At 35.5% G+C, this 27192-nt stretch overlaps 2 long non-coding RNA genes across 3 annotated transcripts; both read left to right on the plus strand.

Moving 5' to 3' along the window:
• The first annotated feature begins 2255 nt into the window (after nt 1-2255).
• On the plus strand, nt 2256-3309 carry LOC122055903. Its single transcript, XR_006132947.1, has 3 exons — nt 2256-2821; nt 2891-3008; nt 3249-3309. It is a non-coding gene; the product is annotated as an uncharacterized LOC122055903 (long non-coding RNA).
• Nucleotides 3310-8981: 5672 nt separating this feature from the next.
• On the plus strand, nt 8982-26846 carry LOC122055904. 2 transcript variants are annotated; one of them, XR_006132948.1, is made up of 3 exons: nt 8982-9174; nt 10431-15930; nt 26712-26846. It is a non-coding gene; the product is annotated as an uncharacterized LOC122055904 (long non-coding RNA). The 2 variants fall into 2 exon arrangements; XR_006132949.1 differs by having other exon boundaries at nt 10431-12507.
• The last annotated feature ends 346 nt before the right edge of the window (nt 26847-27192 follow it).

Below are 27192 nucleotides of genomic sequence, written 5' to 3' on the forward strand. Positions count from 1 at the left end.
GTCTTTTAGGCCTTCCACAAGGTCTGCCTAATTACATAGTTCTATGTACCTCATAATTACCTTTTACTTGCTATGTGTGAGATGGAGGTGGGTGAGACCATGTCATACTTGGCTTGGTAATTGATTTCATTGGGCTTTGAGTCCAATGTTAAGATCTCACCTTTATCTCGTTGGTGTTTCTACGTATCCAACCAATTCGTGAGACGTGCACAACTACAATGTATATTCCATTAACAAGTATTTTTAGTCTTTCAACACCTAACTACTGCACTAAACTACTGTAGACATCAAGTGATTAGTACATCACGAGCTGTGGTGGCTAAGGTATGATATATAGAAGACTATCTTTGGGTATGTCAAGTAAAAGTATAGTTTGTTCATCTCATTTTAAAGTTCAATCTGCAAGACTATTTGTTTGAGTCAGATGAGCATTAGTTTTCTAAGTCTATGTGAATATTTTGCATCGACTTTCAGAAAAGATGGTATAGGAGGTTTTGGGGCTTGTCGGTGATCATATTTCTTTTGGTAAATTGAATACATTTTATTTTATATAATTTTAATTTTTAATAATTTTTCTGGTATATTTTCTAATTGCAAATTTCAAAATATTAGCCATAGTATTAAAAAAATCCACATATTTAATTTAGGATTTAAAAATATATCTACACAAATAACATCAAGAATATTAAGATAATATTTTTGAAAAATTTCTCAAATAACTTATAGAATAAGTTATTATATCTGTAATTTTACAATAAATTGCTAATAGTAAACTAAGAGTGAAACATTAGGTGTGATGCTGAGGTACATACATTGGAAAATTTAGTTGCATTCTCAATATACGTAATTAATCTCGATCTTTTTATGAGTTTGCAAATTTAGCTTGGGTATAAGATGGCAAACGATGCTGCTTAAGTTGTAAGACTTATTTCAGCATTAGGTAGGGTGAGATCCACCTACAGGTACATTAATTAGAGAGAGTATTGTTTTAGTGAAATATTTGTATTAATTACTTTAAGTCTACCTTGTAAATAAAGGATGAAGACGTGAATGAATATAAAAAAGAGTTACCTAGTATGATAAGATTAATTTTTTGTTTTAAATTATTTATCAAAAAAACATATTATTATATGCATCATTAAATGTGATTGAAAAAATTGTTATGGATGCTATAAAATAAGCAACATTATAAAGATGAGAAATAGGAAATTTAAAATCTTTAATATTAATTATTCTTTTTTTTGGATAAGCTGACTATCATCTATCTAATATGTAGAGAACCATATATTATTGTATATAATGACTAATACTCCAAACATTAAAAGATAGTGCTATTCTGTATCTATAAGATGTGAAAATATTAATTGAATTTCTTGTTCATTAATTTTTTTATTGTATTTAAATGCATTATGTTTGTATATATTTTTTGAATTTACCTTAGAGATATATTCTCACAAAATATTTATAATTGCTCAAGTCAACTATAAAAATAGTAATTTAGACCTCAGAATAAATTTTGTCACACATTTTTAGCTTTTTCATCTAAAAATATAAAAGTTATAAGCTTGAAACCATTTGCTATCTCGGTGTGTGCTACTTTGTGTGGTAAGGTGCGTATAGGATTGATTAAATCGTTAGCCCTTGACTTGCAAATATGTTTTTTCCCCCTTGTGTGTTCTTGCATGGTGAAACATGTTAAATGCAAAATATATATAAAATTTACTACTTCTTAGGTAGAGAAATCTATTACAAGAGCAATATCTTCTCTAAAAAAGGTACATCCACTATCTTATAGTCTTTCTAGTGCCGACCCCATGGATATTGAGAAAGATTCATGCAGGTACATAGGCCATATGCGCATGAGGGGTAAACCCTAGGTCGTCGATTCCTAAGAATCGACCCCTGACTATTACGTCAGAGATATCATGCGCCCACCGTCTGTGCTACGCCCTGGGGCTACAATATCTTCTCTACAAGAATATACAAAGAATGTTTATGCGAGAAGATTACTAAATCCTATACAAGTATTCTTCGAACAATCCGTCCCTAGTTATGGTTATCTTAGTTTTACACAGCAACAATGTAAAATATCGGAAAATGATGAATAACCATAAGGAAAATTTTAGGATTTTTTATTTTTTTTAAGAATTAGTCGGAGCTCATATGACAAATTTAAGAGGATAAATTATTGGGCTAGGAGAAAATTTATTTACACTAACCCATTCAAACAAGGAAATATTTATTGTTTATTATCCTTTTCTTTCTTTTCCTTAGTTCCTCACCCGCGCCCTAAATTTTGCCCCGACGCCGCCCCTTCCTTCTCTCCCCCAACCCGATCGGCTTCCCCAGCCGACGGCGACGCCTCCTCTCCCCCGCATACAAAGCCCCTCAGCCAAGGAACTCGAGCCCTCTCTCTGTGCGCCGACTCCTCCCTCTTCCATCCTTCTCCTCTTCGCGTCGCTCCACCCGACGCCACTGCCGCTCTCCCTTCTTCCCTCCGTGCTGCCACCGACCACCACAGCCGACGCCGACTCCCGATCCGCCCGTTTCCCCTCTCTTCCTCAGCCATCTCCGCACGGACGCACCCCGGCAGAGCACCCCCTCACTGATCAGCCCGTCGTCTTCCCAATCTGCTCAGGGTGGTTTTCGGACAGGAGCAAGGATCCGAACCCTAACTTGGTTGGGGTTGATCGTGAGCGGATTTTCCGACGGTTTCTTCTTCCTCCCGTCCTCTGGAATCTAGCTACTACCGGCGATCTTTGCTTGGTTGATCTCCACAGCCCTCAGATCTAGCCCCGCCGGAGAGGGAACTGCCGATTGGGTAAGTTGCAGGTTTGGGGTTCGAGCTCGTTATGCGATACTGTCTAATTGTGATGATTGTTCCTGGCAGTGACATCTAGGTAGTGTCGGCCACGAATCTTTGGTAGCTGTATTGTTCGGAAAGCATTGTCCGGCAGCTGCTCTTCCTCTTCTCGGCTGTGAGTCAATGGTTGTGACTTTGTGTTGAGGTAAGGTGTTGAGAGTCTGATTCTTGCTGTAGCTTAAACCTGAAATTGAAGCTAGAAAGATTAGGGATGATAGATCCTAGTGGTTGTTTCGTAATAATTACGGTTAAATGCTGGATCTAATCTAAGCTTCGGGTTAGATCAGATTTATGTAATTAACTGAGATTAATGAGTGAATTAGGGTTTTATAGCTTAATAGAAATTTTGATTTAGCTATTGGATTAATTATATCATGTATTACAGGACTCTGATTCGTGACGAGCACTTCGACATAGAGATTGATTAGCTCGATCTACATTTAAGGCGGGTACCTTGACTTATCTTTTAGATATTGTTATTTGATATGCATAGTAAATTTTAGCGAGTAGTAGTAATTATGTATATATCTGCATTGGTATGTCATTGCTTGATTCCTTCAACATATTTATTTATTACCTGTTTTGCATCCATTACCCTCTTGATTATTTATGCTCATAGAGGTATGGCATACCATGCCTTATGAGGGCTTTGTAGTAATGTTTCAGATTGTCACCGGTAGAGAGGATATGTTGCCGGATTTTTGTCTTGGCAGAGATTCCCCCGGGGCGTGACAAACAATATGGGTAGAATGTATTGCACAAATGTCAAAAATGAATCCGTCCATTATTGATGTAGATGAGCCTCCCATGGCTTTCACCATTTTTTGATTATCCCAGTCCGTTGGAATCAACTCTTGTTGACTGGAATTCAAATTAAAGAGTTGTTGACATGATCTTATCCGGAAATCGGTTGACTCAATGTGTCTCTATATAACTCAAATGAATAGTCAATTTGACACTTTTTTCAATCACCTCAAGCTTAATGGAGAGCATTCCCTGTTTGATCAGATAGTCTTCAGTCAATTGAAGCCATCAATTGACTGAAAGTACCTCCAATCAACTCAACCTACTGGAGATCTCAACTTTAATTGTTTACGCCTCTGTAAAACTTTGAGATTGAGCTTGGTCACTGTAAACAACTAGGAATCCTTATTCATAGGTCCAAGGCTCTACACAAGCTATACATGCTTAAAGTGTGTGAATTCAAGACTATAAGCCATACAATCTTGCAACTCATTGTCTTTAGGTCTTTAAGTTGTTGCAACATTATGTTGCCTAAGAGCACACCTCTCATCAGGCCATCACATACCATTTTCGCTATGCCATCTATGTAGTTCTCCCCTTGCCGTTATCATCAAAGCTGCCGAACCAAAGCAAAGCTCCTCGTTCGATGCAAATGTCCTAAACCATCCTTCACCATCGAGTTAAACTAGCTTATCCATGCCAAGTCAACAACCATAAATCAACCTCATTAAAGCTTCTCAAGTTTCATCAAATTAGCCCCGTGCTCCTTTTCTTGTCTTTTCTCATACCATCTTTCACTGATCTCTAGCGAAGATCTAAGCCTTTAAAGTGCACCAACTAAGCTGCGCAAGTCAACTAACATAAGTCAGATTCATGTGTATCTTGCCAACTTTATGCACATATAATAAAATCTTTTGCCAAACACATCTAAGCATCTTAGTCGAATACAACTACCTAGGGCATGATTGCACTAACAATTGACAATCCATTTAAGTTAGAAAATAATAATAATAATAAAAAATAAAACCAGAAACATGCTCCCTTCACCTAAACTCCCCTAGTTCCCCTAGTTAGGATTTTATTGATAGGAGATGAAGCTTACCAACTGTGGGAGCGGTACTAAAAATTCTCAATTCACGACTTGAGATTTTAATCTATGGTATGTAGTTTGTATTTAAAATTTTAAAATAAGTCATGTCATTCAACCTAACTATAACCCATGTAATTATATAGGTTGTCTAATGACTCCGTTAATGATCTGTCTAATCCATTTAATTAAGTGGGTCATTAGCCAGTTGACCTATTTATAAACAAGGTTGTATGCTGGTTGGAGACTTTGATAAATTTATTAAATAAGTCAGATTTGGAATTGGATTAAATGAGTCGCAAGTCAATGAGAAGTCACATAAACACGAATTGTCACCTCCACGTACAAGAATATCCTCCTAGATGAGAAACTTAACTAGTTACTCAACTATTGATTCAAAATGTTTAAACCAAATTAATGGTAATTACTCATCGATGGCTTAAAATCTCCTTAATTAGCAACAACTTGATATTTAAGGTTAAGTTAGGGTGTTAGCAAGGTTCTAAAATTCGCTAGGCGCTAGTCGGGCGCTAGACCAGCGCCTAGCGCCTAGGTTGCCTAGGCGGGGACTAGGCACTACTAGGCGGATTCCACGGTATCAACATAAATTACATAATAGATCAGATTCTATAACTCCAACACAATAAATCAAATTTAAAATGAGTTTAAAATTACACAACTAATAAAATATTACAAATTTATTCCACTTTTTCTCCTCTATAATTTTCAACAACTTGTTATTCATCAGACACAAACTTAATATTATCATCGGACACAAACTCAAGGTTACATTCTAGCTTTTTTTAAATTGGGCTTTAAATTTAAAAGCCCAAACTAATAAAAAAATCATGAAAACCCTGCACTATTTCTGCAGCGCTTAGACGATTCGACCGATTAGTCGACGCTTAGGGCCGCCTAATCCCCCCTAAGCGCCAAAGCCGACTACGCTGGCCGACTAGTATGTTTTCGGTGCGGCTGGCTAGTGCCTAGCGCTTAGGCGGGGCCTAGGCGGCCGCCTAGGCCGATTTTTATAACATTGGGTGTTAGTTTCCCACTTTGGCTTAATGCTCTTGTCGAAACTCAAAGCGCAACTTATGACTTAGAATTTTCCTAATAGATGTTGTGTGAGGTCAAATAGTGGTCCATCACCACACATACAATTCTTTTCAAAAACCTTATCTTGCAATTATGGCTGCTCTAAAACCCAAATATTATCATAATCTACCTAGATGAGACATATGCCTCAATAACTTTGTTAGACCTAATCACTGTTCCAAAATAGTTAACTAGATAGTAACTAATCATCTAGCCTATGAACTATGTCAACATCAAAGTTTTTAAATTGGTGTATAAAATGTGCTATCAAAATCCATCTAGATGAGAGAATTGACTTATAAACTTTGTTAGGTCTATCCACTTTTTCCAAAATGCTTAACTCTAAGTTAATAGTCCAAGTCTACAAACTTTAGTCTTTAGTCAATCACTCTTTGTATGAGACTAGAGGGTGATTTGATCTCTCTTGCTTTAGACTTGATGTCCCCATCGAGATCCAAACGCCATCTTGTATTTTGTAATATGGCTGTGGCTTTGCCATCAAACTAAGGGCCCTTTTTAAACATTCCAACTTAAGATCTATGTTATAGTATGAGTATCCAAAATGGGTGCAGACCTAAGTCTCTAATATGGTTGTCTGAAATTGTACATGCGATAAAGAGGTGTCAAATGTTGAGTCAAACTGAGGTGTTGAAACCTAAGTAGCAATACTTAAGATCGTCCAGTGTATTACTATGTCATAACCTACCTAGCTAAGAGAATTGGTCCATTTAACTACTGATCCAAAATTCTTAAGCATAAATTAATATAGTTGACATCTTAATTGATTAGCTCAGAATTTGCTATGTAGAACTAACATGTCAAGTCGTGAGATGGTTAAAGTGATTAAAGAAGCTACAGGTATTAAAATGGTTATTGAAACTTGATGTTAACCACACGATGAGAGCTGTAGTTTGCTTTTAGAACTATGTTCTTCAATGGTTTTATATGACTTTGTTTCTATAGAGATACAATGTGTCTCATTTATGTAAATTTTGGCTGGGTATCCCAAAGATTGAACCCAGCAGAGACTTCCAGAATATAGTGGATGTGAGCAAGATACTGTCTTTAGAGCCTATAATAGTTTTTGATCAATAACTCCTTATCTCCAAATTATCTGATAATTTCTGTGTCCTAACTGTTAAAGATCAAGACGCCTGAGCAAATTGAGCGAATGAGAGAAACATGCCGAGTAATTCAATCAATCCAAAATTTACATGTGCTTTCTTATTTCTGTGTGCCTATTGTTGTGTATAACCTTGGAGTAAACAGAGCTTAGGTTCCATAAATTTGAGTATTATATAGTCATCTTGTCTTGTGTGTGTGATTTCAGAATTTGGCATTGGAATATAGGATAATATTGCTCCTACCAGAAAAAGTACAAAAAAATTATAAAAGAAATATTTAATATCCAAAATGTTTCTAGAAAAATTTAGTACTGTGAGAGATTGGAAAACATGATTTAACCTAGACTTAATATTAAATGAAATGCCTATAAAACCCATATGTTGATAATTCATGGGAAATAAAAATTTGAAATTTGATCACCTCATCCTCAGTGTGGTGGGGATTTCTTTCCCATAAACTTGCTTGTGTAGAACATTCAGGTCCAATGAATTTCTTTTACCAGATCTGCCCGACTCATTATACTTATTGTAGCAAAAGGTGATTATATTTACCCATGTGCCCCTCACATCCTGTCCCATGTGAAGGGAGGTATATTGCGGGGTCAGCTTATAGCCGACGTCAAATGACTAAGAGGTGTTATCGACTCATTACACTTATAATCATTGAAAGGAATGCTGTGAAAAATGACATTTTCCCATACCTACTCAACATTCAGGTTGTCACTTATTGGATAAGATATAAAGGGATAGTGTGAATTCTACTTGGCAATTTCTCTAGGAAGGCAATTGTGAGTCAGAATTTAAAAACATAGGCCAGGCTTAGCATGGGCTACAAAGGGTGAAACTAAGTTGGGCTAAGGAAGAATATGAGAACTCGAAATCCTTTCATATGGTTGGTAATCACTGAAAGCAGAGGAAAGCTATCTCCACTTTCAAGGGTTCAAACTCTTGGATTAGTTGTGCATTCTTGCAGCCTTCACAAGGTATTTTTCTTTATTGTGTGGGTATCCCCATCCCTCTTGGCTGACCTTGGCAAGTCTCTAAATTATTTGATTTTCCCCATTCAGTGAAGAGGACATTTTTTTTCTGCCATTCGAAGTATGGGGAAGCTATAGGGCCCTAAACCTGATGGTTTTAATATTGAATTTTATGGCTCTTGGGATGTAATTAAGGAGGATTTTTTGTTACCATCAAAAGATTGTTATTATGGTCAGGCTCCCCTTAGTTCCATCAATAACAACAAAAGCTTTTCTATGACCTAGTAGTGGGTTTTCAAATTGCCTTTGTTAGAGACAAGAGCACAATTGATTGTTACATGCATACCATTGATGTGGTGAGCTGGTGCCCAACAAAAGTAGTAGTGATCATCCTTCTTGGCTATGAAAAGGCTTTAATAACATTACTTGGCATACACTTAAACAAGTTCTCTCTCTAAGGGGTTTTCTTAATGTAGTTCTCATGGGTGATGGATTTTGTCCATTAGGGAAGCAATGATCATCCTCAACCAAGTATGCTAGTAGTTCATATGCTAGTATAGCTTACAATGGGGTTGTGGAATCTGGTTGCACTTGGCTTTACTTTGTCCTCGTCTTGGAAATGCATTTGGCCTGATCGTGATTTCGTTTCAGTTAGTATCTTTAACAATGCTCATAGGTTGGCAACTCTTTGTGGCTTAGTAGATGTTTCGTCGGGTCCTTACTGAAGTGGAAGCTTGACGCCCTTTTCCTTTGTAGCCAATCAGGGCTGGTATTGTATACCATATTCACTTAACCTTGTGGTGCATTTGATTAATCTTCTGGAAGCTTCTGGATTGATTAACACTCGACCAAGAGCACTATTGGTAAGGACTGTAATTAGATGAGAGACAAAGTAGGGCCTTAATCGACGAGTAATAAGTTATTATTTGATACATTCTTTCGGGTTGATATTGGGTGTATTGCATTTAATTGCACATGTTTATATGCACTTTTTATCATGTTTATATATGGAGATTGTTTAGCTCAAGTGTATATTTGTTCTCTTAATTCATGATATTATTCTTACAATTTGAATTTGGTTTTGTAGGACACTTGAGTTGATTCAATTGGTACATGATCAAGGCCAACAAGTGATTCATTCCACAAATGAAGAAGCTCATACCCAATCTAGTTCAACCCATTCCTACTTATTGAGCTTAACCCAAGTCAAACCCACCTCAACAAAACCCTGATGCTGCATTTGAACCTAACCTAAACCCCCAAATAAACCCGGTTTAAACCAAGGTATAAAACCCAATTTTTAGCGAATGAACAGTTGCTTGGTTTTACTATTTATCCGCGATCTTCTTCATTGCGCGACGCACCACAGCACACCATCTTCTTCCAGATCTTCTCCGCAAGTTTCATTGGCATTGAGGTTCCTAACTACTGTGTCTAGGTTCCAGTCATCTAAGTTCGCTGATAGGCGTTCCTTCGGCGACAATTCTGTTTCCGTGATTCTTTGCTTCCGCCACTTTCCGGCGGCGTTCCTCTAGTGCTACTGAGTCCCTTCCATTGACACTCCATCCATCATCATCCATCCAACAGATCCAGAGAGTCCAGATCGTAGAATTTCAGTTTTTTTGAGTTTGGCAGCTCGATTCTTCATCAGCATCGCTCAAAGAGGTTTCCTTTGGTGCTGGTGAAGGTCGATTTGAGTATAGTGGCTGTGAGCTTCTTCTTCGATTGCCAAAGTGAGGTTTCACCGAGCTTCCTTGTGTGACGGCAAGGAGAGACTTGTTTGAGAAGTGGTTTGGTGTGGAGATGGTTTCTTTGTTTCCTGCATTTCTTCAATTCTAGAATAGATTTCAATTTGCATTTGTTATGTTCTTATTAAGTAATCTAACATATCTTTATCTTTTGTTGTTTTATTTGTGTTAAGTAGTTAGTACTTCATTGGTGCAATTTAATTTAAGTTCTTGTTAAAACTTGGTTAATTGTTAAGTTGCTAAGTTTTAAGTTAAGATTTAATTTTGCTTTAGATTAGAATTCATTTGTGTCTTGCTATTTAATTGTGTTGATGGTGAAACTCATAGTGTAGAGTGATAATGCGTTTTGGATTAATTGTTGGCAGTTAGATTTTATTCTAGCATTAGAATAGTTTTCTACTTGTCTTGCTTTTAATTCGTTAGGTTTAGAATCAAAAATCAAACAACCCCCATTTTAATGATGAAAACCCTAAAAATAGTTCTAAGTCTAAGACAAACGTCCGATTGTTAGTTCCTCGAGAGATTCGACCCTGAGCTCTTTATTACGACATCATTGTGTAGTCAAGGAGTTTATTGGAATTACATTGTTAATTTGATAAGTATACTCGTGAGGCTCAATTTGGACCTTATCAAATTTTGGTGCCGTTATCGAGGACTTTTACGATGTTTGGTGATCTTAGGATTATTTTACTAAATTGTTTGGTGCCTTGATTTTTGAATGTTTTATATATCCATGTGTTGGGTATTTTGAACTTCCTGTGTATTGTGATTTTATTTGTATTATTGTTTCAGGTAAGACTAGGATATGTATTCAGTAGTCATGGATACATTTGAGGCTTTGACGGTGGAGGACACTGAACTTGACAATATTGATCACATGAAGAAGATGCTCAATACCATTTAAGTGTATTCCACTCCTATTACTGAACCGTATTCGACGATCATAAATTCAGGGGAGTTTGTTCCATTCCACTCTTTTATTTTTCATTATAGATATCATGTCTTTACTTTGATGTATGAATAATCTCTTGGTTTACGTTAGTAATTTTGTTGGTTTTTGAGTTATCTTGTTGGTTTTGTAAATAGTTTTTTTAGTTTTTGGAAATAAAATGTACCCCTTACATTTCTCTATGTCATTTTAGATATTTTGAAAGCTAGTTAAATTTGATTGTTAAGTTTTGAAATTTATTGTCATGAATGGAATCTTGGATTGCATGAAGTTACTACTTAGTGATGGATTCTAGAGTGATTAATTGAGACGATAATTTGAATACCTAGTGAGGATTTAGCTTATTTGTGTGATGCACTTGTGTGATTGTTACTCTAGAACTTGCTTTTGTTCTTTCAAAACCACATTACATTAGAATCATTCTTATGAAGGTGAATCTATTTGTTTTTCTTTCTTCCACACAATTTCTTGCTAATTTTCGTGTCAATCATCATATCATTTAACTTTTCTCATTGGATACTTTGGATGTGGATACATGGATTGTTATATGATGAATTATTTGGCCAAGATGGACAAGGTTTAAGTAAGGGGGAAGCTTCTATTGTTTTGTTGAATGGTTGCAAGAGAATTTTGATTGGAAATATTCATTGGAAAGTTATTAGTAATAACTGCTATGGAGTAAGTGAGGGATATAGATTTGATGTATTTTGCAAGTGTAATAGCTCAAGTGGTGGAAATCACGTACACTAATTTTTGTGTCAAGTTGCTGATTTTTTATGCCTATTGTGGACACTGTTCTCTGAGCAAGTTAATGAAGTTTACTTGGTAAACATGTGAATCATTTAAAGTTGAAGTTGGAAAGGGTAGCTAAGAGGTTGTGAAATTTGTGTATCAAGTGTGTACCAAAATATTTGGGAGCAGCACTAAGTCATTGAAAAACTCGAGTGGAACTCTTGTATTTTCAGTAACAAATGGTATGTTGTTTTCTCATGACCTCCATGAACTATATATCTGAATTTAAGAAGCTCGGAATTATTGAAACAATGAAGCACTGAAGGAGATTTAAGGAACTGGAACTGAAAAGTGAGTGAGCTGTGGCATTAAAAGAAAGGAAATAGGATTGGGATCTTAGTTGGAGAAGTTCTGGTCCATTCAAGAAGCAAAATGGATTACAAGCTTTAGAAGGCAGTGATTAAGACAAAAGTAGTCACTTGGCATATAAAAAAAATAGTGATGATGAAGGCAAGTTGCTGAAGCTTGTTTGATCGAAAAGAGTGCTAATGGAATTGGAAGTTGTTTGTACTTGCCATTCACACAAAATGAGACCATGTTCCAGCCAACAAAGGAATGAGTTCTAAAGGCAGTAAGCTGGAAAACAGAATGTAATAGTGGCTGGAAAGCAAGCAGAATCCAGAATTACAGTTGTGACAGTAACAAAAGGGAAACTGAGGTTGCTCTTCAGTGCAGTAATTTAGAGATGGAAATGCTGTTTGTATTGGAGAACAAATCTGTTGGTTCCTTAACTATCTAACATTGGAATACATTTTTGAGCTGATTGTGAAGCAAAGGTTAAAGTTAAATGAAAGAATGAAGTGTTAGATGCAGTATAGATTTACACAGGAATAAGAGATGTCATGAACAGAGAAAAAAATGAAAAGGAAAGAAGAGAAGCTGCAATTTCAGAAACTGGACTTGTTGGAGCTGTGATGATTGTTGCTGAATTCTGTGATCAAAGCTGTTGGTGTTCAATAGATTTTGATTTGGTTTTCTACCAATGCAATAGAGATGCACATCTCTAGCTGGATGGCATTGAGTGTTAGCTGCAAACAAAGAGAGAAAATCTGAAAGGAAAGTCATGTTAACTGATCAGAAATATGGGGATTGTTTTCAACAGTGAACTTTGTATCGACCTAGCCTATGGTAACAACCTCTTGCTGGAGCTCCCTAATTACTGAAGAATTATAGTAGAGTTTTTGATTACTCATTGTTGGTTGATGTTTTTTTTTCCCTTCCCAATTGCTCTATGTTTCAAAACTTGCAAGTCCATTAAGTGGTAACTGAATTTCTTAAGAAGTTGAATTGTGAATTGGATTTTAGTTGAGTGCCAATTTTGGTGTGCAGATTTATAATTATTGAGAGGTCTAAATGAAGCTTTTGATCCTTTGTGATAGACATCTGGTGTTCTCTTCTCCTCAAATTCCTTGTGATTCAATACCCGAAAATATCGGGAAACTGATTTCTGAAGCTACAAATTACAATCCAGAAAATTAACATCTGCCTGAATTTGAATTATGAAATTATAAAACCTTTGACAGCTCAATTCATTGAGTTCCTGCTGAACTTGGTTTTTGAATTGTGAAATGTAGAGAATCTTGCTTGTTAAGAACTGAATTTGATTTCTGTAACTTAATTGAAGCTGTTGTCTGCTCATTTCATCAAATCTTTGCTGAATTTGATTTTTTGGAAGTGAACTCCTGAATTCAGAGAGAAAATAAGGGATTGATGCCATCTTGGAGTCTTTGCAGCTACTATTGGTGAAGTTGCTGAATTTAAATCAGCTGCTGGATTGTTTCAAACAGATGAAATTTTGGCACACTGCAGCTGTAATTTAGTAAATTGGAATTTTAGGATTTAACAATAATCAAAATACTAGGAGACATGTTTAGTAGGGGAAACCTTGGAAGACAGTGATAACAATTGAAGCTTTAATGGAATCTGTAATTTTCAGGAATTAATAGATATCAGCATCTCAGAAATTCTGAAATATGTTAAAGCTACTGAAAATTTCTGAATTCTTCGGAAATCAAACCATATTCAGTATTTAGTTGACAATGCATGAATGGCTAGTAGTGGAGTTTCAAGAGATGCTGTAATTGGTTCATTAGCCTTGTTTCAGTTCTTTACCAAAGCAATATAAATGCAATTTTTAAGATGTTTAGACAACAAATGTCATCTAAAAAAAAGGAAATTGTTAACGTCTTTGAATCTGATTTTTTTAGTAAATTGGTAGGAATTTTGGAGTAGGTTATGAGTTCATAGATTGGAAGGACACAAGAACAACCTACGGTTGCATCTGAAATTGGTCTCTGAATCTCAAAAACAAGAACATAAATAGGAATGCAGGGATGTTGCTAGTTTCTGATCAATAACAGCTTCAAATGGTGAACTTGATCTGGGTACTAATTTCTGAAACTGAGGCAGTAAAGTGGAGAACTTCATTAACTCTTGTTGGGTGCCAATCCTTAATTCAGAGACTCTGAAATCTGATAGAGTTACTGAAAATTTCTAAAAATTTCAGAATCAATCCATATTCGGTGTTTATTTGTTTCTTCCATTGATAAGTTGGCACGAGTTAATTGGATAGCATAATGTATTACATTGTCCGAAATGGACAATGTTTTAAGTGTGAGGGAGGAGCATGTAGGCTAAGTCCATAATTCTGATTAAGAGGGAATTGAAAATTCAAGCTTTTATTGGTTGAGTGTTCAATGAGATAGATTATGGAGATTAAACTTGAAAGTTCGAAATGAGATTCTAAGGAAATCATAACTTGAGCTGAATCAGAAATGAAGGTTGCTGGATTTGAGCTACACAATGCTACTGCACAGAATTCAGAAGTTAACCACATTAAAAACATTAAGAGACATGTTGAAGAAGAGATTTGGGAATGATAATGAAATCAACTGAAGCTCAATCTGTACAATGAAGCTGGAATCAAGTGTAGTTGTTTGTGGGAATTTTTGTGCCAATGGTGTACCAAATTTCGGGAGCAGAACTGAAATCAGCAAGAAGGCCAAGTGAAGCCCTGGTATTTACAAAAATAAATAGTATTCTTCTCCCTCCATGACCTAACGGTATTTCTGGATTTGGAAGCTAGGAATAACTGAAATAATGTAACCAATGCAAGAAATTTTAGAAACAGGGAAAACAATGAGATTTGCAGCTGCTGGTAATCTGATCATTATGGATCAAGATTTGGAATTTAATTTATGCGTACAATTCCACTCATGAAGCACTTGAAGATAGTATCATTAAATCTGAAAACAAGGAAAAGATAGTTCTTGATACTCAAAGCAGTGAGGTGTAAAGGGAAAAAAAAAATTCAGTTATGGAGTTGTATCTAGTGTGTATCAAACTTTTATCAACTCTCAAAGTAGCGAGGAAAACTAGTGAACCTCTTACATTTATAGATTCCGATGGTGTCTCAATTCTTCCTAAGCCTTTCTAAATTGCTTTGAATAGAATTTTGAAAGTATCAAACGGTTTATATGGAAAATTGTGAGTTGTTTGAATAGGGTGAGTGTAATTTGGGGTGCAGAATTTGAAATTAAATTGGTGAGCATCTTTTTACTTATGAAGTACTTCAAATTGAAACATTTTTTCTGAAGAAATGAAGACAATCACTGCCAATTGATACCAAAATATGGAAGCCAGCGAATGGTAACAGATTGGTTTAAATCTGTTTGGAATCAATTTGTAAGATTTAGGTCACAACTGATATGTACTTCTTGTATAACAAGGAATGAGTTCTAACTACAAACATTTTAATAGCTATCAGTGGGAGTTATATTTACAAAGCAACAAACTCTCAAATTGCTGGAAAAGAATCTGCTGGAAGCTGCTGTATGCTGTGCAGAAATTATAGAAGAATGTTGTAATGATTGTTCTGATTAGAAACTTCTAGTTGTTGTAATTAGAATTAAAAACTTGTTGGATGACAGCTGTATAAACTGTTGTTCTCCATTGTAATACAAGAGCGAACAAGAAACGATGAGCTCAAAGAAAAGATTAGCTGAATGTTAGCAAATTGCAGAATCAGAAATAGTTTGAAATTGTACAGAAGTGGTCAGAACTGAAGTTTGGAACTTTAGGGGGCTGAATAGGAAAGCAACAAGAGCCAATGAACTCAAGATCCAAAACTAAGCTAATGATGCTATGAATGAATGTATCAACCTAAACTTGTGGCATGCTAAGTCCTTCCTGCAGATTTCTTATCAGTGAAAAGTTCAATAGAAATTCCTATCCTCTTATTGTTGCTTGTTGTTCACTTCTCTTGCACTCTTCTCTGCACTGGAGTCTGAAACTAGTGTAGCTGATGACTTAAAGGACTGTTGTTGGAATTGTCAACAAAAGTTCATACGAGTTTGGTGCCAAATTCAGTTGATGAATGGTTGCTGGGAAGCTGCTGTTGAATCAAATCTATTGAGTATATGTTTTGTTCGGAATCAAATAAGATGAGCACTTCCTAGCTAACCAAGGGAGGAGTTTTAATTGCAAATGAAGAAAAGTTAATGGAAGTCCTAGAGTTCAAGCTAAAATCTGTCAAAACAGAAAAGCAGTGAGGTATGCAGTTTTTAAAATGTGGGAGGCTATACCAACTTGATCTTTCTAATCTGCATCTAAGAGAGTTCAAGCTTTAATTGATTGAATACTAAATGAAATAATATAGAGAGATTAAAGATGAAGCTTGAATTGAAGCACCAATGAGATCAGAAATCAAAACTGATGTAAAGAAATAGAATTACAAATGATATCCTTGAAGAGGGAGCAGAGAAGCAATGTACAGCTATTTAATGTTCCAACATTCTCAACTATAGCTTTAAGCCTTCTTACCAATGAAGTGCAAGTGAAGATATAAAATTTGGCAAAAAACAAAAGCAATGCAGAAAGTGATTTTATGTCCATGTTAGCTGCAACTTTTTAGGGGGGGGGGGGTTTGCATATTTTTGAAATCTGATAGATTGATAAAGAAATTAAGATGTTGTAGTTATATGGACAGATTTTGAAATGATTGAAACTCTGAAAATATGAATCTGTGAAGCTGCTGGAAATGATTGAGAAATGTAAATCTGTTGGTTTCTTTATCAAACAACTCATTGGAAGATCATCTTTCGGCTAACCAAAGAAATGAACTATATACAGATAGTTCAGTTACTGGAATTCTAGATTAGAGGATGAAATCTGGATGAAACAGAAACATATAGAAGCAGTTAGAACCTGAAAATTGCTAAAAGCATGGGTAAAAATTTCGTTCCGTGTCGAGCAGAATTGGCAAAACTTACCGTTCCACCCGCGCATCGAAACCGGCACTAAACTGGAGGCGATTTCGATGCGTCGTGTGTCACGAGCCAGGAGGAATTGCGCGCGTACCAGAAGGAAGCGTGCTCGTTGTCGTCAACGTCGCCAGACGCTTCCGGTGCCGCCTGAAGCGTCTCTGGCGCCAGAGGCGTCATGATGCGACATTTCTGGCGGCGCCCAAAAGCATCGTGGGATGCTTCCGGCGTTGTCGGACACCTCCGGTGTCACCGGAGGTGTCGCCGGATGCCTCTGCCATCGTCGGAGGTGTCCGCGGGGCGTCGGGGGTGCGTGGGCGCGCGGGTCGCAGACGTGTAGGTCGCTAGCGTGCGCTTCGCGGACGGGCGTGGGACTTTTCAGTGCAAAATTAATATTTTAAATAAATCAAGAAATTCCTGCTTATGATATTTTAAATTTTTTTTTTTAAACTCTAATTAAATTATCTTAATAAAATATAAAAAATATATTTAAAAGTTTAAAAAATTAATAAATTTTATTAAATAATATTCCGAATTGTTTACTGTTTTAAAAATTCTAAAAAACTATATATATATATATATATATATATATATATATATATATATATATATATATATATCGGGAGTGAAATTCGACGTGGGCTATCTGACGTTGCCAAAATCCAATTTTTTTAATCCCTCTCTCATTTACATGTAACAATTTTTCTCTCTCATTTGCATGCAACAACTATAAATTTTTTTAAAGCAATAACTTTTATCTCTTTTTTTTTAAAATTAAAATGTTATTTTATCTTCTCTCTCCTATTATTACATGTAAAAAAATTATTGTGGTTGTAATGATACAAGATTGTAGCAGCTACTATGCAGTAGCTGCTACAACTTGTAGCAGTTAGTATGCAATAGCTGCTACAACTTGTAGCTAGTAGCTGCTACAATGATGCAGTAGCACTTACTATGCAATAGCTGCTACAACTTGTAGCAGTTACTATGCAATAGCTACTACAACAGTGTAGTAACTGCTATAACGGTGTAGAAGCTGTTACAACAGTGCAGTAGCTGTTACAACGGTATAGAAGCTGCTGCAACTGTGCAGAAGCTGTTACAACTTGTACCTGAAGTCCCAAATAATGTCTTTGGTCCGTCACAACAACCATTATACTGGGGCAACTCAGATATGGAATCGGATGCATACTGGCGACAAGTCATACAACATGTGGAGCAAATAGAAGCTCAACTTCAACCACCTCTGGCTAATGGCTGGTATGATCCTACACCTCATGATGCAATTATTGAAGAATTTCTTGATAGGATACCACAGGAAGTACTGGAAGGCCTGTGGTATGAAGTATATGAATATCCAGAGCAGCATGAGGATCAGCAAAATTCTAACTGGGTAAGTGAAACTTCCCAACTAACTGATGATATTGCAAATCTTAATATTCAGCAGGATTCAGAAATATTAGAAGAACAGGAAGCAGCACATGTTAATACGGAGCAATTACAATCACTAGAGCAACTGGAATATCCAATTTTTAGAAGATTAATTGCAAGCACATCAAAAGAAAAAGTCTTTGCTTCTACTTCTGACTCGGCAATTTCAAATTATAAGCATCCCAATGAACCATTAATGGGGCAGATTAATTATCCTCCAGCATAAGGAACAACTCCTCAATTTGCAGACAAGGGACCGTATAAAGGTAAATTTAAAGGAAAACCTATGGATCATCAAACATGGACACTTCCTTCAGTACAGCAAAATACTGGAGCCATGTTAGTTCTACCAGAAGACATAGGTCAGTACCATGATGTTATTTCCCGATGGGAATCAATTACTAATAATTTAGTTAATGAACGTACCTGGATTGATAATAAGCAAAAGGTACAATACATTTAAAATCTTCTTGGAGAAAAGAAGAAGAAAATGTGGATGATACCAAAAATAAAAAAAAAACTTAAAAAAACAAACTTCAAACTCAAACTACTTATATATTAAAACCCAAGCTGCAGAAAATTTTACAATGAGAGGATCGTCTTGAGTATAGGCTAAAAGCTCGTGAACTCAAGAATGGCTAAAAACTAAGTAAGACTTCGAGTTTTTCTCGCTTGTCTTGCTAAGTTACACACTGGGGTTTATATAGGCTATTTAAAAGGGATATGATAAGATCGGGTGCGCATCATGGGCCCCATCGCGTCTTATCGTATCTCCTATTTACAGCTGCCTTCCTTATTCATATAAACTTAATAGTTAAGCTTTATATAAAGGAACGGCTCCCCGGGGCTCAGTTCCTATTATGTATACAGCTGTCCTAGTGCTTTAATAATGGAGCATGCGTGGCTGTCCTTTCTTTCACTGAATGAGCTTTAATAATTGAACATAGGCATGCGTAGGCGTAGCTGTCCTCTTCCTTCATGAGTGATGGAATAATTGAGCATATAATGTTTGCCAGTTGGTTCTTGATTAAAAGTGAAACATCCTTTGTTTCTTCTATTGATGCATCAATCGTCATGAATAGCTCTTCTTGGTCTTCAGGAATGTAAGAAGTTGTAGCCATATAATGAATTAGCCGAGATAGAGCATCTGCTAATTCATTATTCGTTCCTTCAATATGTTCAAACTTAATTTCCACACCGGTACCTGTGATATAATCAACAAAGGATATCCATCTAATGCTTGAGGGTTTATTTTGGACCGTCTTATTGAAGAACTTTATAATGACATGGCAGTCCGTTCTGAGAATTATTTCCTTCTTGTCTAAATAGTGAATTTTCATAGCAGTTAAGGCTTCCATACACGTATAGTTCTATGCATCTATGGCTACCTTTATTGAAGGAAATTTTCCACTAGCATAAGCGCAAATTCGCTCAGTACTTCTTGAATCAAATTTTAATTTCTTCCATTTACAGATTCTGCCCCATCCTTCCATTGAACCATCTGTTTCAATGATAATATAAGAATCTGCGGGGGGTAATTCTAAATCTAGAAGTTCTTGAACTATTTTTATGATTTTTCTGATAATTTCCCAATCAGAAGTTTTTGAATCTCCGATCACCACTTGGTGAGGTCTTAGAATAAAGAGGGCCTAACAGAGTACTCAGATTTTAAATATATGGCCTGGCGTAATTAAGAATCCCGAGCCAGGATCTAAGCCCTTTTAATGTTTGTAACTTCTGCTCATCAAAATCAATTATCTTTTTAACAATATGCTGTTGAAGCTTTATTCTTCGATTTCCACAGTGGCTCCAAGAAATTCGATTTCTGGTTGAGCTATTTTCATCTTTGAAGGTGATAGTACTAATCCTTCTTTTGAACAAATATCCAGCATTTGTGTTAAGTGTTGAATATGAGCTTCTTCTATCGCCGAGAAAATCAGTATGTCATCAATATATATAACTAAGAATTCTTCACAGTCTTTAAAACAATTATCCATCTTTTTCTAAAAAATGATTAGGGCATTTTTAAGACCGAATGACATTACAAGTCATTCATAAAGATCCTGTGGAACTAAAAATGTTGTCCAGGAGACTGATTCTGAGTTCATCATTACTTGGTGAAAACAAGATTTTAAATCAAATTTGGAAAATATTCTGCTATTCCCAATTTTCTTCAGAATTAAATTAATACCTGACAATGAGTACTGGTCTTTGTAGGTATTGTCATTCAAAGTTTTGTAATTAAATACCAACCTTTCCTTCCCCTTCTTTTCTTGGCCTGTTGTTGGATCAATTGTTGTTCCTGACTGCACAATAAATATCATAGTCCTATGTCTAATAGTGTCTTGTCCTGATAACCTTTAATGCCAATAAAGCATCAATATGTATTTTAAAACTTGCTTCCATAGCAAGGGTAATATGTTTTAGTGGCTTATCCTGAATAGTCAAGTCAGGATTAATTATGTCAAGAGTGCATACCACTTTATTTTTTGACCAATGTAAAATAGGATTATCTCCATTGTATCCAGCATCTTTTGATCGCTGCATAATAGGCGCAAACTGTAGTGAGAAATTTGTATTAAATCTATGGCATACCTTACAATTTAACTCCTCACTTAAAGTGATGAATTCCTCTTCCATTTCTAATTCTGGTATAGCATGCGTCGAAATATTGACCTCAGGAGTAGTGCTGATAGTTGTAATACTCCTGTAGAAAGTTATTTTTGATCCTTTAATTCTTAATCCTCCTGCTACTGTTTTGATGAAATTGCACCCCAAAAGCATTTGAATTCCGTCCTTTAAATTCATCTGTAATTGTTAAGTAAAAGAAATTCGAAATTTATGGGTACTAATAGTCATCATACCGTCTTTGACCTTCTGTTTTGTTTCTTGTTATGAATTTATCCCTAAGAAGACTACATTATAATTTATTTCTTCAAATGCTTCTTTAGGAAGAGCATTTTTTACAGATGCAACACTTTGTTGCTCCCGTATCTAAAATAGCTTGTACCTTGGTATCAGGAATTTCAGGAATATGGAAAATAATTTTCATATTATATAATTTATTCAATAAAGATTTTGTTGGTGCAGAAAATGCCACTTCTTTCCTGATGTCCGTAGAATCGAAAGATCCTGTGTCTCTTGGTGTGACTGATAGTAATTCAACTTCTTCTATTTGGGGAGTAATTATTTTTTCCAAAATAAATTGAGCGACACTATCTCCCGCTTGAAGTGCAATTATTATATCAGAATTATTAATAATTAGGATTTGAATTTCACCTCTATAATCTGCATCAATTACTCCTGCTCCAATGTCAATTTTTTGGCGAGTAGCTGCTCCAGATCTTGCTGTTATTCTTGCATAATGTCCTTTTGGAAACTCCATGCTTACTCCAGTTTTTGCCAAAATTCTATCTCTTGCGGGGATTTCTACTGCTTGATCAAGAAAAAGATCATATCTTGCTGCTCCTTTAGTGCGTCGTTCAGGAATTTTTGCCGTTGCTTTTAATCTTTTAATTTTAAGAAATTCAAAAGTTAGGATCAGAAATAACTTTCTACAGGAGTATTACAACTATCAGCACTACTCCTGAGGTCAATATTTCGGCGCATGCTATATCAGAATTAGAAATGGAAGAGGAATTCATCACTTTAAGTGAGGAGTTAAATTCTAAGGTATACCATGGATTTAATACAAATTTCTCACTACAGTTTGTGCCTATTATGCAACGATTAAAAGATGCTGGTTACATTGGAGATAATCCTATTTTACATTGGTCAAAAAATAAAGTGGTATGCACTTTTGACATATTAATCCTGACTTGACTATTCAGGATAAGCCACTAAAACATATTACCCTTGCTATGGAAGCAAGTTTTAAAATACATATTGATGCTTTATTGGCATTAAAGGTTATCAGGACAAGCACTAGTAGACATAGGACTATGATATTTATTGTGCAGTCAGGAACAACAATTGATCCAACAACAGGCCAAGAAAAGAAGGGGAAGGAAAGGTTGGTATTTAATTACAAAACTTTGAATGACAATACCTACAAAGACCAGTACTCATTGGCAGGTATTAATTTAATTCTGAAGAAAATTGGGAATAGCAGAATATTTTCCAAATTTGATTTAAAATATGGTTTTCACCAAGTAATGATGAACCCAGAATCAGTCTCCTGGACGGCATTTTTAGTTCCACAGGGTCTTTATTGAATGACTTGTAATGTCATTCAGTCTTAAAAATGCCCCAGCCATTTTTCAGAGAAAGATGGATAATTATTTTAAAGACTGTGAAGAATTCTTAGTTATATATATTGATGATATACTGATTTTCTCGGCGACAGAAGAAGCTCATATTCAACACTTAACAAAAATGCTGGATATTTGTTCAAAAGAAGGATTGGTACTATCACCTTCAAAGATGAAAATAGTTCAACCAGAAATCGAATTTCTTGGAGCCCTGTGGGAAATCGAAGAATAAAGTTTCAACAGCATATTGTTAAAAAGATAATTGATTTTGATGAGCAGAAGTTACAAACATTAAAAGGGCTTAGATCCTGGCTCGGGATTCTTAATTACGCCAGGCCATATATTAAAAATCTAAATACTCTGTTAGACCCTCTTTATTCTAAGACCTCACCAAGTGGTGATCGGAGATTCAAAAACTTCTGATTGGGAAATTATTAGAAAAATCAGAAAAATAGTTCAAGAACTTCCAGATTTAGAATTACCCCCCATAGATTCTTATATTATCATTGAAACAGATGGTTCAATGGAAGGGTGGGGCGGAATCTGTAAATGGAAGAAATCAAAATTTGATTCAAGAAGTACTGAGCGAGTTTGCGCTTATGCTAGTGGAAAATTTCCTTCAATAAAGGCAGCCATAGATGCAGAGATCTATGCGTGTATGGAAGCCTTAACTGCTATGAAAATTCACTATTTAGACAAGAAGGAAATAATTCTCAAAACGGACTGCCATGCCATTATAAAGTTCTTCAATAAGACGATCCAAAATAAACCCTCAAGCGTTAGGTGGATATCCTTTGTTGATTATATCACAGGTACCGGTGTGGAAATTAAGTTTGAACATATTGAAGGAACGAATAATGAATTAGCAAATGCTCTGTCTCGGCTAATTCATTATATGGCTACAACTTCTTACATTCCTGAAGACCAAGAAGAGCTATTCATGACGATTGATGCATCAATAGAAGAAACAAAGGATGTTTCACTTTCAATCAAGAACCAGCTGGCAAGCATTATATGCTCAATTATTCCAGCACTCATGAAGGAAGAGGACAGCTACGCATGCCTATGTTCAATTATTAAAGCTCATTCAGTGAAAGAAAGGACAGCCACGCATGCTCCATTATTAAAGCACTAGGACAGTTGTATACATAATAGGAACTGAGCCCCGGGGGGCCGTTCCTTTATGTAAAGCTTAACTATTAAGTTTGTATGAATAGGGAAGGCAGCTGTAAAGAGGAGATACGATAAGACGCGATGGGGCCCATGATGCACACCCGATCTTATCACATCCCTTCTAAATAGCCTATATAAACCCCAGTGTGTAACTTAGCAAGACAAGCGAGAAAAACTCGAAGTCTTACTTAGTTTTTAGCCATTCTTGAGTTTACGAGCTTTTAAGCCTATACTCAAGACGATCCTCTCATTGTAAAATTTTCCGCAGTTTGGGTTTTAATATATAAGTAGTTTGAGTTTGAAGTTTGTTTTTTTTTAAGTTTTTTTTTATTTTTGGTATCAGAGCTATGTCTGGCTAAAACCTCTTTGCAGGTACTCTGGGGAATGCATCGAGAGGTATTGAACTAATTCTTAATGTTTGCCCTTATAATTTGGATCGTGACTATATAAAGTTATAAATCAAAGAATTAGATGTCACTATGGTAGGCTTTAGTAAGGTCGTGACGTGTAGGAGCACAAGAAAAGACCTGGAACGAGGTACCATAGTTGGCATAAATAGTTATTTTGATTTACAATTTTATATTAATCATGTCTGAAAGATTTGAGCAAGCAGTAAAGGATTGGTATCAAAACTCGAGAACAGCTGATCTAGAGTACCTGAATCTTGCCATAGAGGTAAAACTCAAAGACATATCTCATAATATAGACGTTGTTTACGATCATCTAATATTACACTCTAAAGTATCCTTAAGTGAGTACCATATATTATTGAATACCATAAAAGAAAGTCATTTTGAATTAGCAAAATCTTTGGAAGAATCTGTTAAGATTCAACAAAGATTACAAAAGGCTGTGCTTGAATTACAAAAGGAATTCCTAGTCTATAAACCTCTTATAGCCAAAGACGTAAAAGAATTGATGATTGAAATCGCAAAGCAACGAAGGCTAATTGAAGAACAAGCAATATCTCTTCTAGAAAAACTGCAACAACAAGACAAATACAAGAGGTTGCGCGGGACATAAAGAAGCAATTTGCATGAACCTTCCTTCATCCTGTTCTTTAAAAGAGTATCTTGAAGCACTTGAGAATACAGAAATTATTAGCAATCTTGCTATTGGCTTTATCTTTGCAAAAGAAGCTGGAGTGAAAGATATAAATAGACAGAATAATACTATTATTGAATTATTACTGTCTATCAATACAAAGCTTGATCTTATACTTAAAAAACCTGTTGATACTAATAATCAGGTTGCAGATCTCGCTAAACAGCTTGAAGGGCTAAATCTTGGAAGAACTAAGACTAAGAAGCCAGAACCTTTCTTTGTCTACAAAGATCCACTGAAAACATTAAAGGAAGAAAGAGAGAAGCTAAGGAAGGAGGAGCTTAAGACTAGCTTATCAGAAGCTAATGGCGAACAACACAAGACCTAATATTACTAATACAGTAACAGAAGTTTCTCAACCAGTGAACAACATGCAGATGAGAGATTAAAAAATTGGGTTTTGGCCCCGTCAGATAGTCCACGTCGGATTTCGTTCACGGTCGCGCACAAAGTGTCGCTTAGCATATCAAATCTACATATATATATATATATATATACATATATTCAATTATTTTGTATGGTAACATATTATGCTATTATGACAATATTAAGTTGATTTCTTTTAAAGAAAATTATATTTGATTATTTTTTATAACAATATTAAGTTATTTAATAATGAAAACTTATATAAAGTTAGTATATAACTTATTATTAAATTATACATGATAAATATATTTATCTAAAAATTACTATATATAAATAAAAAATACTGAAACGGTATCGGTTCGGCACGATACGATACCGAAATCATATCGTTCCGGTATGGGACCAAAATCTCGACACGGGTCGAAATTTTAAACCTTGGTTAAAACTTTTGCAAAACTATTTTCCTGATTTGAAACCAATTGTATTCAAGCTGGAATTGATTGAGTGTTTAATGAGATGCTACTACAGAACTGAAATGTAAGGCTTGATCATCAAGAAATCAGGGAGATCAGGATTTGGATTGAATGATCAGAAATTACAGATTCACAGAATCTGTTTTCTGTAAGCTATTACAGAAATTCTATAATGAGGATTCGATTCGATCATCTCGATTTGAGAAGGATTAGTTGAAAATTAAAAGGGAATACATGTTCATGTGCCACTGATCAAAAGAAAATAGGTGGAAAAGAATTTGGAAGGAAGGAATGATGATCGAATGTGTGAAGAGATGCAAGCTTGCTGTAAGTTGACATTGTGCAAAATTTTGTGCCAACTGTTAGAGTGAATCTGATCGGAAATGATGTGAGTGAAGTTTCATTCAATTGAGTGCTAAATGGAACGTTTACTTAGGATCTTCAAGTTTCAAATCCAAACACTTTACCATTCAAAATTCTGAAATATCAAATGCAAAAATCAGCTTCACTTCTTTGAGATTTTGGGATTTATTACATTGTTATGAATTGAAAAGAAGCTGAAAATGGGAAATAATTGTTATGCATTGGAAAGAAATTCATCTATTTAGCATGGTCAAGAAATTAATCTATTTTGCATTCTTTAGCATTCTTCTTACACACAAACTCTCATTTGATTTGATTCATGCTTTCTTTTTCATCATTATAAACCTTCATAATTATGTATTCTAATGCTTTGGCTAGTGGTGGAGAGTAGAAAATAAGCAAGCATATGGTAGTACATAAAACATGAGAAACTTGAGTGATCTCTTCTATTGCTTACATTTGAGATTAGGATTTAGAACCACCAAAATATAACTTGTGAGGGTTAGTTTATTTATATTATTCTTAATTTATTCATGATGGATTGAAGTCATTATGTAGTTAACCAAGATAAGAATTGAAACCATGAATGCTTGAGTTGTTGAAATTTGACAATCCTTGGTAACTTGCTTTTATTATTTTCTAAACATGAATGAGAATTGTTATGGGGTACAACCTTAGTTGTTTCTTTAGTTTTGTTCACTTGCACGAAATGTGCAAGAATAAGTGTGGGGGATTTGATAAGTTATTATTTGATATATTCTTTCGGGTTGATATTGGGTGTATTACATTTAATTGCATATGTTTATATGCACTTTTTATCATGTTTATACATGGAGATTGTTTTAACTCAATTGTACATTTTTTCTCTTAATTCATGATATTATTCTCATAATTTGAATTTGGTTTTGTAGGACACTTGAGTTGATTCAATTGGTATATGATCAAGGCCAACAAGTGGTTCATTCTACAAATGAAGAAGCTCATACCCAATCTAGTTCAACCCATTCCTACTTATTGAGCTTAACACAAGTTTCTTTTTAATTAACCCATCTAAACAAAATCCTAATGCTGCATTTGAACCTAACCTAAACCCCCAATCTAGTGATTCTCTGCTTCCACCACTTTCTGGCGGCGTTCCTATGGTGACAATGGCTCCACTTTCTACTAGTGAGCATCTGCAGCATTCCTCTGATGCTACTGAGCCCCTTCCGACGACACTCCATCCATCATCATCCATCCAACAGATTCAGAGAGTCCTTTGGTACTGGTGAAGGTCGATTCTTCATTAGCATCGCTTGGAGAGGTTTCCTTTGGTGCTAGTGAAGGTCGAGTTGAGTCTAGTGATTGTGAGCTTCTTCTTCGATTGCCGAAGTGAGGTTTCACCGAACTTCC

Source organism: Zingiber officinale, chromosome 3B (genome assembly GCF_018446385.1).
Source record: "Zingiber officinale cultivar Zhangliang chromosome 3B, Zo_v1.1, whole genome shotgun sequence".
NCBI lineage: Eukaryota > Viridiplantae > Streptophyta > Magnoliopsida > Zingiberales > Zingiberaceae > Zingiber > Zingiber officinale.